This window comes from Hippopotamus amphibius, chromosome X (genome assembly GCF_030028045.1).
Source record: "Hippopotamus amphibius kiboko isolate mHipAmp2 chromosome X, mHipAmp2.hap2, whole genome shotgun sequence".
NCBI classification, from domain to species: domain Eukaryota; kingdom Metazoa; phylum Chordata; class Mammalia; order Artiodactyla; family Hippopotamidae; genus Hippopotamus; species Hippopotamus amphibius.
This window is the reverse complement of record NC_080203.1, coordinates 81,221,408-81,230,302: the sequence shown is the minus strand read 5'-3', so window position 1 is coordinate 81,230,302 and position 8,895 is coordinate 81,221,408. Positions and strand designations below refer to the sequence as shown.

Genomic DNA, 8,895 nt, shown 5'->3' with positions numbered 1-8,895 from the left:
ACAAAACTGACAAACATGATAAAACAAAAAACCAAAAAAAAAAAAAATCCAGAGGGATTGTGAAAACAAGGACCAAATGGAAACAAGGACCAAATATAACAAAGAGCAAGAGAAAAACAACAATCCAGGTTCAAGATCTCTGAAATGAAATCAAGAATTTATAATTAAAGCTAAGATAGGACTCCCTAGGTGGCACAGTCATTAAGAATCCACCTGCCAATGCAGGGGACATGGGATCGATCCTTGCCCCAGAAAGATACCACATGCCTCAGAGCAACTAAGCCCATGTGCCACAACTATTGAGCCAGAACTCTAGAGCCTGTGAGCCACAACTATTGAGCCCAGGTGCTGCAACTACAGAAGCCCATGTGCCTAGAGCCTGTGCTCTGCAACAAGAGAGGCCACAGCAATGAGGAGCCCATGCACCACAACAAAGAGTAGCCCCTGCTCGCTGCAATTAGAGAAAGCCTGTGTGCAGCAATGAAGACCCAACACAGCCAATAAAATAAATAAATAAATAAGTATGTAAATAAATAAATTTATATATAAAAAAAGAACTAAGATAAAGACAAAAGTTAATAACAATAACCAAAGTAGTTTTCATCTGCAGAATAAAGCAAGGAAACAGAGCAGACAAATAATATTGATTAAAAGTATAATAAGGTAAAATAAAATAAAAAGGGATAAAATACAGCAACAGAAGAACTTAGTATAATTGGAAATATAAAAAGAAAAAGAAAGAAAAACATAGAAATGTATTAACAATAAAGAAGAAAATAAGATAGGAAAGATAAACTCAGCACTACAGAAAAGCTAGCTAGAAATAGAAATATTTAAAACAGATAAATATAAAAATAAAATAAAAATATGTTATAAAACTTGAAGATCCCCTAGGACTAAGATGGTAATTTAAAAAAAAAAAAAAAACAAAGCTGAAAACAGAATGGATCAAATCAATAAAATTAATAATAATAGTTCTGTTTCCTTGGGGGTCTCAGCTGTAAGTGTCCTTGTACATGCCTTGAGCCTCAGGCCACCTTCCCCTCCCCAAAAGCCCCTCATCTGACTCTGGGTTGGACTCTGGACCTGCTGTGGGTCCCATGGGGTCCACTTAGGCTCTGATCTGGCTCAATTCCTGTGTGTGCTTGCTCCCAAAGTCCACAGCTGCCAGAGGTAGACCTTTTCATTTTTAAGAACATTCATTGTCTACTCAGATATTCCAAAGATATAGGGTCTACCTAGCTGATCATGGTGATTTAGTCTGCAGCTTGCATATGTGATGGAAAGATTTTAGAACTTCTTCCTTAGTTCTCCTGTGCTTGGCATTCAGCTTTGGTTTTGTCCCCACTTCTGTGTGTTGTCCAACTGCCGGAGTCTGGTCCTGAGGCTGCCTTGGAGCTCTTGGGTTCTGCCTCAGTGATGGTTACCTCTATTGTTCATTTGCAGATGCCAGTGTGTAGGGAGAGAGAGGCTTTGATAGTGACTCCTCTCCCTGCATGTGTCTCAGGAGTAGCGCCCTGCTTGTTTCACAGGAGCCCCGGGGGTGACACCAAATGCACAGGGATGTGGGTGGCCTTGGATATAGGACATCTGGTCTTAGTGTTGTTCTTTACTGGTATTCTGTGTAAGGCACCTGAAGGCCAACCCCTGGGGGCTTTTTATATTACTCTGGACTGGAGGAGCTTCCTTTATTGTTCATCTGTAGGTGCCAGAGAGTGTATAATAGTAGCTCCTTCCCCTGCATATGAGTCAGCAGTAGTGCCCTGCCTGCATTGTGAGAGCCCTGGTAGTGGCAGCAGTGCCTATTGCATAGTGAAGCTGGTGGGCTCAGTTGGAAGAGGAGTGACTCCATAGCTGGCCTGCTCTGCTGACTTCTGGCTCTCCGCAGCTGGCACACCAAGGCCAGCCCCCGAGGGGGCTTTTTCTTTCCCTTGTTGAATGGTGCTCAACAGCCAGGCCCAGAGGAGGCCTCACTTTGTTTGTTGCAGGTGCCAAGAGAGAGACTACAACAGTGGCTAATCTCCCACTTCTTGTGACTCAGCAATAGTGCCCTGCTATCACAGCTGCTCAGTTTTCTGTGGTAGGCATTCCCTACTGCAGATTTCTTCCCTCCTGTCCCCTCAGTTTATTTCCCCACAGCCAACAATGGTTCTCAGCCTGGACAAGTTCTCCAGTCCCCACATTCCAGCTACCAGACCCCCTGTACTGCTGTGAACCCACGTCTCAGTCCAGGACACGCAAGGCTCTGGTATGGACACTTTGTGTTTTTCTCATTCCTTCCTGTCTGCCACAGATCGACCACTTCATGCTCTTTGGATAGTCCCAAATGCCTCCCTTCTGACCCAATCAAATTCCCCTTTGGAGAGGGGGTTTCCCAGTCAGATAAGGGTGTTTTCCCCAAATTTGCTAATCTCTCCTCTGTTTCAGCTCTCCCTGCCCCAAGGTCTAGGACCCATCCCTTTTTTTTACTCCCCCTCTTACTCATTTTTTAAAATATATATCCTACAGTTATTCCGGGATCTTTATAGTCCTTTCTGGTGTCCAAGATCTTCTGCTAGTGTTCACCTGGTTTTCTGTGGGAATTATTGCATCTTTTGAGGTATTGCTGATGCATCTGTGGAGAGAGATGCACTCCACATCGTTCTACTTCACCACCATTTTTACTTCTCTTGGCATAATATTTTTTCCTTTTCTTTTGTGATTCATCTAGTTCCACTTGCTCAAAGGGTATTGCATACAGAGGCCTTGAACTGGCACTTCAGACCAGAGTTTCTCATGGGAAACCACTGTGCCCAACATCTCAGCTGGGGGGCCATGTGCAGAAGCCCATTATTTCATTTTTAATTTCAGTTATTGTGTTGCTCATCAGTGTTTGTTTACTCTTTACTTCTAGTTCGTTGTGAAACGTTTTTTTATATTTTTTCCATTTGTGCCTCCATACTACTTCTGACATCTAGAATCATCTTTACTATCACTATTCTGAATTTTTTTTCAGGTGGACTGCCTATCTCTTCTTCATTTGTTTAGTCTTGTGGGTTTTCACCTTGTGACTTCATCTGCTGCATCTTTCTCTGTTTTCTCAATTTGTTTAACTTCGTTTGAGGTCCCCTTTTATCAGGTTGCAACTTTGGAATTATCCTTAATTCTGTTGTCTGTCCACACTAGAGAGGTTGGTCCAGTGGCTTGTGTAGACTTCCTGATGTGGGGGACTGGTGCCTGTGTTCTTGTGTGTGAAGCTGGATCTTGTCCTTCTGATGTGCAGCACCACATCTGTTGGTGTGTTTTGATGTGTCTGTGAGCTTAGTATGACTATAGGCAGCCTGTCTGTTAATGAGTGTGTTTGTGTCCCTATCTTGCTAGTTGTTTGGCTTGAGGCATCCAGCACTGGAGCTTGTTGGCCTTGGGTGGATTTGGATCTTAGTGTTAAGAATGAGACGTCTGGTGGAATTCTTACTGAGTAATATTCTATGGTGTCAGGAGTTCTCTGGTGGTCCAACGTCCTGGACTCAGCTCTCCTGCCTCGGAAGCCCAGATATGACCCCTGGCCAAGGCACCAAGACCCAGGAAGCTGCACAACATGGATGAAAAGGAAGAAGAAGAAAAAAAGGAAGAAAGGAAAAGAATAGATAAAACCCCAAGAGAAGTGGTAAAAGCAAAACTAAATAGACAAAATCACACAAAGAGAGATATACACTAGCACTTGCAAAAAGAGAAGTGAAGAAAAATAGAGAAAACAAAGAAGAGAGCAACCAAACCATTAAACAAACCCATATACAAAAATATACACTAAAGATTAAACTAACAAATACATAAAACCAGGAAGAATTCAAACAAACCAGCAAGTCTTCCAATACTTCTAGGTAGGTCTCTGCACCTGCTGTAGGCAGTATGGAGTCAGCTCAGACTCTGATCTGGCCCTACTCCTGTGTGTATTTTCCCCCAAAGTCCACATTTGCCCCCTAAGTCTACAGCCTCAATTGTAGAAACACTAATCTATTCAGGTAATCCTCAGATACAGGGTATTCTATCAATCCAATTGTGGGTATTTAATCTGCTCCTCTTGTGGTTGTTTCCCTTTCTCTTCTTTGGCCCCACAGTCCAAGGGGATCAGTTTTGATTTTGGTCTTGTCTCTGCATGTGGGATGCTCTCAGGTGTTGGTTCCCTGCCAAGGCAAGAGGGAGCAATAGAGAGTGATTGGGGCTCACTTGCTCATTCAGGTTGGGGGGAGGGAAGGATGTGGCAGTCAAACTGAAGTGTGTGGGAGTGTTTGCAGCAGCGGGGGTTCGCATGAACCTGTGGTGTGTCCTGTGTTCTCCCTGGGAAGTTGGTCCTGAACATGGGACCCTTGGTGGTGGCAGGCTGCACTGGCTGCCAGGAGAGTGTGGACAATGACATACCTTGCACACAGGACCATTGGTGTCTGTGGCAGCAGGCTCTGTGTTCCAACATAGCAGCTGCAGCTCATGGTGGTGCTTGTGCAGGTGCTTCCCTGCAGCCTGGGAGCACGTGGAACAGGAAGCTCCGATGGCTCCTTTCAAGCACCCTGAAACAAAGGTCTCCTGCCTCTCCATCAGGCCCAGGCCTTTCCCTAGACTGCCTCCCAGCTAGCTGTGGTGCACTAGCCTCCCTAGGCTCCTTTCACACAGCAAACCACAGTTCTATCCTTGGGGTCTGTTCTCCAAAGCATAAGCCTCGGCAAAAATCCCCACCTGCTGCTACAAGTAAGCAGACAAGCTTCTCCAGCTAGGATGGCACTGATCCTCCATGTGGGAATCTTTCCACTCTTCCCTCTATGCACCTGTTGTTGCTCTCTCCTCAGGAGGCTCTGAAGCTCTCCCCATCTGTTCCTGCCAGTGAGGGGGCTTCCTAGTATGTGGAAGTTTACTCCCTTCACAGCTCCCTCCCAGAGGGGCATGTATCCTTCGGATTCCTGTGTCATTTTTCCCCCTTTGTTCTTTTGCTCTACCAAGTTATGTGGGAATTTTCATGTCTTTTTGGAATGCTGAGTTCCCCTGCCAGCATTTGGAAGGTATTCTGTAGGAGCTGTTCCACATGTGGATGTATTCTTGATGTATTTGTGGAGAGGAAGGTGATATCCACATCTTACTCCTCTGACATCTTCCTGTCTCTCTCCCCTAAAGATACTTTTAATATTTCCTCTTTCATTTATTTTTTGGTCCATTGATTGCTCAGGAGAATGTGGTTAAATTTACATATATTAATGTGTTTTTCAGTGTCCTTTCCATTATTGATTTCTAGTTTCATACCATTGTCAAAGAAGATACTTTGTATGATTTTAAACTTGAATTTGCTAAAACTTATTTTGCGGCCTAATATATAGACTATTCTAGAAACATTTCTATGTGCACTTGAGGAGAATGCATATTCTGCTTCTGGCAGGTAAAATGTTCTGTATATGTCTGTTAGGTCCATATGGACATAGCATTGATCAAATGTGCTGTTTCCTCTTTGATTGTCTGGATGATCTACCTATTCATTGTGAGAGTGGATTATTAAAGTCCCCAACTATTATTGTAGTGCTGCTTATTTTTCCATTTAGTTCTGTTAGTATTTGCTTTATATATTACATGCTCCAATGTTAGATGCATAACTATTCACAATTGCTATATCTTTCTGACAGACTGACTGCTTTATCATTGTACAATGACCTTATTTGTCTCTTTTTACAATTTTTAAATTTAAAGCCTACTTGCTTCTGATGCAGGTTTAGCTATCAGTGATATTTTGGGGGTTTATCATCACTTTAAATATCTTATTTCATCTTTAACTCTCAACCTATGTGTGTCTTTAAAGCTAGCCACTTGTTGGCAGTATATTTTTGTGCCTTGCTTTCTTTATCCATTTAGCTATTCTAAAACTTTTGATTGAATAATTTAATTTATTTATATTTAAAGTAAATTTTGATAGGTAAGGACTTACTCTTACAATTTTGTTACATCTTTTATGTTTTGTTGAAAAAAGAATATAGAAAAAACTAGAAATAATAAGTAAGTACAGCAAGGAGAACTAAAATAAATCAAATCACACTTCTATATACTAACAATAAATATGTGTAAACCAGAATTAAAGTAAATTTTAATTAATTTAAATTTCACAAGAGAAAATATAAAAGTATATATGTAACAAAATAAGTGCATGGCCTATATGTTGAAAATTGAAAAATTTTCCTGATGACAGGAAATCTAAGACCTAAATACTTGGAAAAACATAATGGATTCATGGATTGAACAAGCCAAAATACTAAAGATGCAAATTCTCCCCAAATTGATGCATAAGTTTATTGAAATTCTTGTCATAATTCTAGGAAGGTTTCTTGGTAGACATATGCAAGATTACCCTGAATATATATGGTCCTAGAATACATAAATGTTGACCAAAAAAAGAATAAAGTATATGGTGAATCACTCTACTGGATATTAAGGCTTCATACATAGCCTGAGTATTCAAAACAGTATGGTATTTGTGGATAGACATATAGATCAATAGAACAGAATAGAGTACCCTAGTGGCAGTGGTATCTATGGTTCACTCACTAGCATGTAGCTCTTTTTCCACTCCCAGGACCTCCACACTCTCAAGGTGACTGGCCAGGAGATGGTCACCCAGATCAAGTTTCATGTAGCCTCATTTGAGGACACTGCTCCAGAAGATAAAGTCCTGATCTTGGTAGGCATGGCCTAGAGGATGAGGCTACCCTAAGCCAGTGTGGGGTGGGGGCTCTGAGCACTCAGGAAGTAGCTGGCTTCACGCTTGGAGGTAAAGTCCAAGGTTCTGTGACCCATGCCAGGAAAGTAAGAGGTCAGACTCCCAAGGTGGCCAAAGAAGAGAATAAGAAGACAGGTCAGGCCAAGAGGCATATGCAGTGCAACCAGTGCTTTGTCAATGTTGTGCCCACATTTGGCAAAAGAAGGGCCCCAATGCCAACTATTAAGTCCTTTGTAATCTTGACTTTCTCCAATAAAGCCACTTACCCCAATCATAAAAAAAAAAAGTAGAGTACCCCAAAAATAGACACATACAATATGCTCAACTGATTTTTGACAAAGGTATGACATCAATTCCATGGAGAAAAGACAGCATTTCAACAAATAGTACTGGGATAATGGAATATACAGAAATCAAAAAATGTTACCTATACCTCACACCTTATAAAAAAATTAACTCAAAATAAATAATGGATTCTAGAATAATGGAAATAAATTAAAAAATATACAAATGGGACCTCATGAAACTTAAAAGCTTTGGCACAGCAAAACAAACCATAAACAAGACAACAAGACAACCTTCAGAATGAGAGAAAATATTTGCCAGTGAAGCAAATGACAAAGGATTAATCTCCAAAATATACAAGCAGCTCATGCAGTTTAATACCATAAAAGCAAATAACCCAGTCCGCAAATGCGCTGAAGACCTAAGTAGACATTTCTCCAAAGAAGACATGCAGAAAGGTAACAAACACATTAAAAGATGCTCAACATCATTAATCATTAGAAAAATCCATGTCAAAGTCACAATGATGTATCACCTCACACCAATCAGAATGGCCATCATCAAAAAATCTAGAAACAACAAATGCTGGAAAGGGTGCAGAGAAAAGGGAACCCTCCTGCACTGTTGGTGGAAATGTAATTTGGTACAACCACTATGGGAAACAGTATGGAGGTTCCTTAAAAACCTAAAATTAGAACTACCATATGACCCAGCAATCCCACTCCTGGCCACATACCCTGAGAAAACCATAATCCAAAAAGAAACATGTACCACAATGTTCATTGCAGCACTATTTACAATAGCCAGGACATGGAAGCAACCTAAATGACCATCAACAGAAGAATGGATAAAGAAGATGTGGCACATATATACAATGGGATATTACACAGCCATAAAAAGGAATGAAATTGAATTTTTTGTAGTGAGGTGGATGCACCTAGTATCTGTCATACAGAGCTAAGTAAGCCAAAAAGAGAAAAACAAATACAGTATGCTAACTCATATATGTGGAATCTAAAAAGCTGGTCCAGATGAACCCAGTGACAGGGCAAGAAAAAAGATGCAGATGTAGAGAATGGACTTGAGGACATGGGGTGGGGGGGAGGGGAAGGGGAAGCCAGGATGAAGTGGGAGAGTAGCACTGACATATGCACACTATGTATACAATGTAAAATAGATAGCTAGTGGGAATCTGCTGCATAACACAGGGAGATCAACTTGATGATGGCTGATGACTTAGAGGGATGAGATAGGGTGGTTGGGAGGGAGTCAAGGGAGGGAGGGGATATGGGGATATATGTATAAATACAGCTGATTCACTTTGTCATACAGCAAAAACTGACACAACAGTGTAAAGCAATTATATTCCAAGAAAGAACTTAGAAATAATAAATAAATAAATAATAGCATTTCCTATTCTGAATGACTCTGATAAAGCTTCATAGAAATATTAAATTAAGATGGGAAAATAAGAAAAAACAAAGGCTTGAAAAAAATAGCAATCACAAGTAAGCCTGGCCTGAACTTTTCTCTACTATGCATTCATACTTATAAGCAAATATGTCAATGGACAAAGTGGTAACTGTATAAAATTGGGGATTTTAGAGTCCTTCAGAATGAATTCAGATAATAAAAGTATCTACCTCATAGGTTGCTCTGTTAGATATGATTATATCCCAAAAGTACTATGCTTACTGTGTCAACATCAGCGAGTGTCAATAAATGTTGTGTCATGGTAAAGAAATATATATATATATATATATATATATATATATATATATATATATATGTAAAAGTAGAAAACTTTTAGAAAAATCTTAGGAGAAATTTTGGGAGATCTAGCGCTAGGCAGAGCTTTTAGTTTTGACAACAAAAAACACATT

General features: G+C 40.6%; 1 pseudogene; it reads left to right on the top strand.

Moving 5' to 3' along the window:
* The first annotated feature begins 6,559 nt into the window (after positions 1-6,559).
* On the top strand, positions 6,560-7,017 carry LOC130841503 (FAU ubiquitin-like and ribosomal protein S30; annotated as a pseudogene).
* Positions 7,018-8,895: the final 1,878 nt, after the last annotated feature.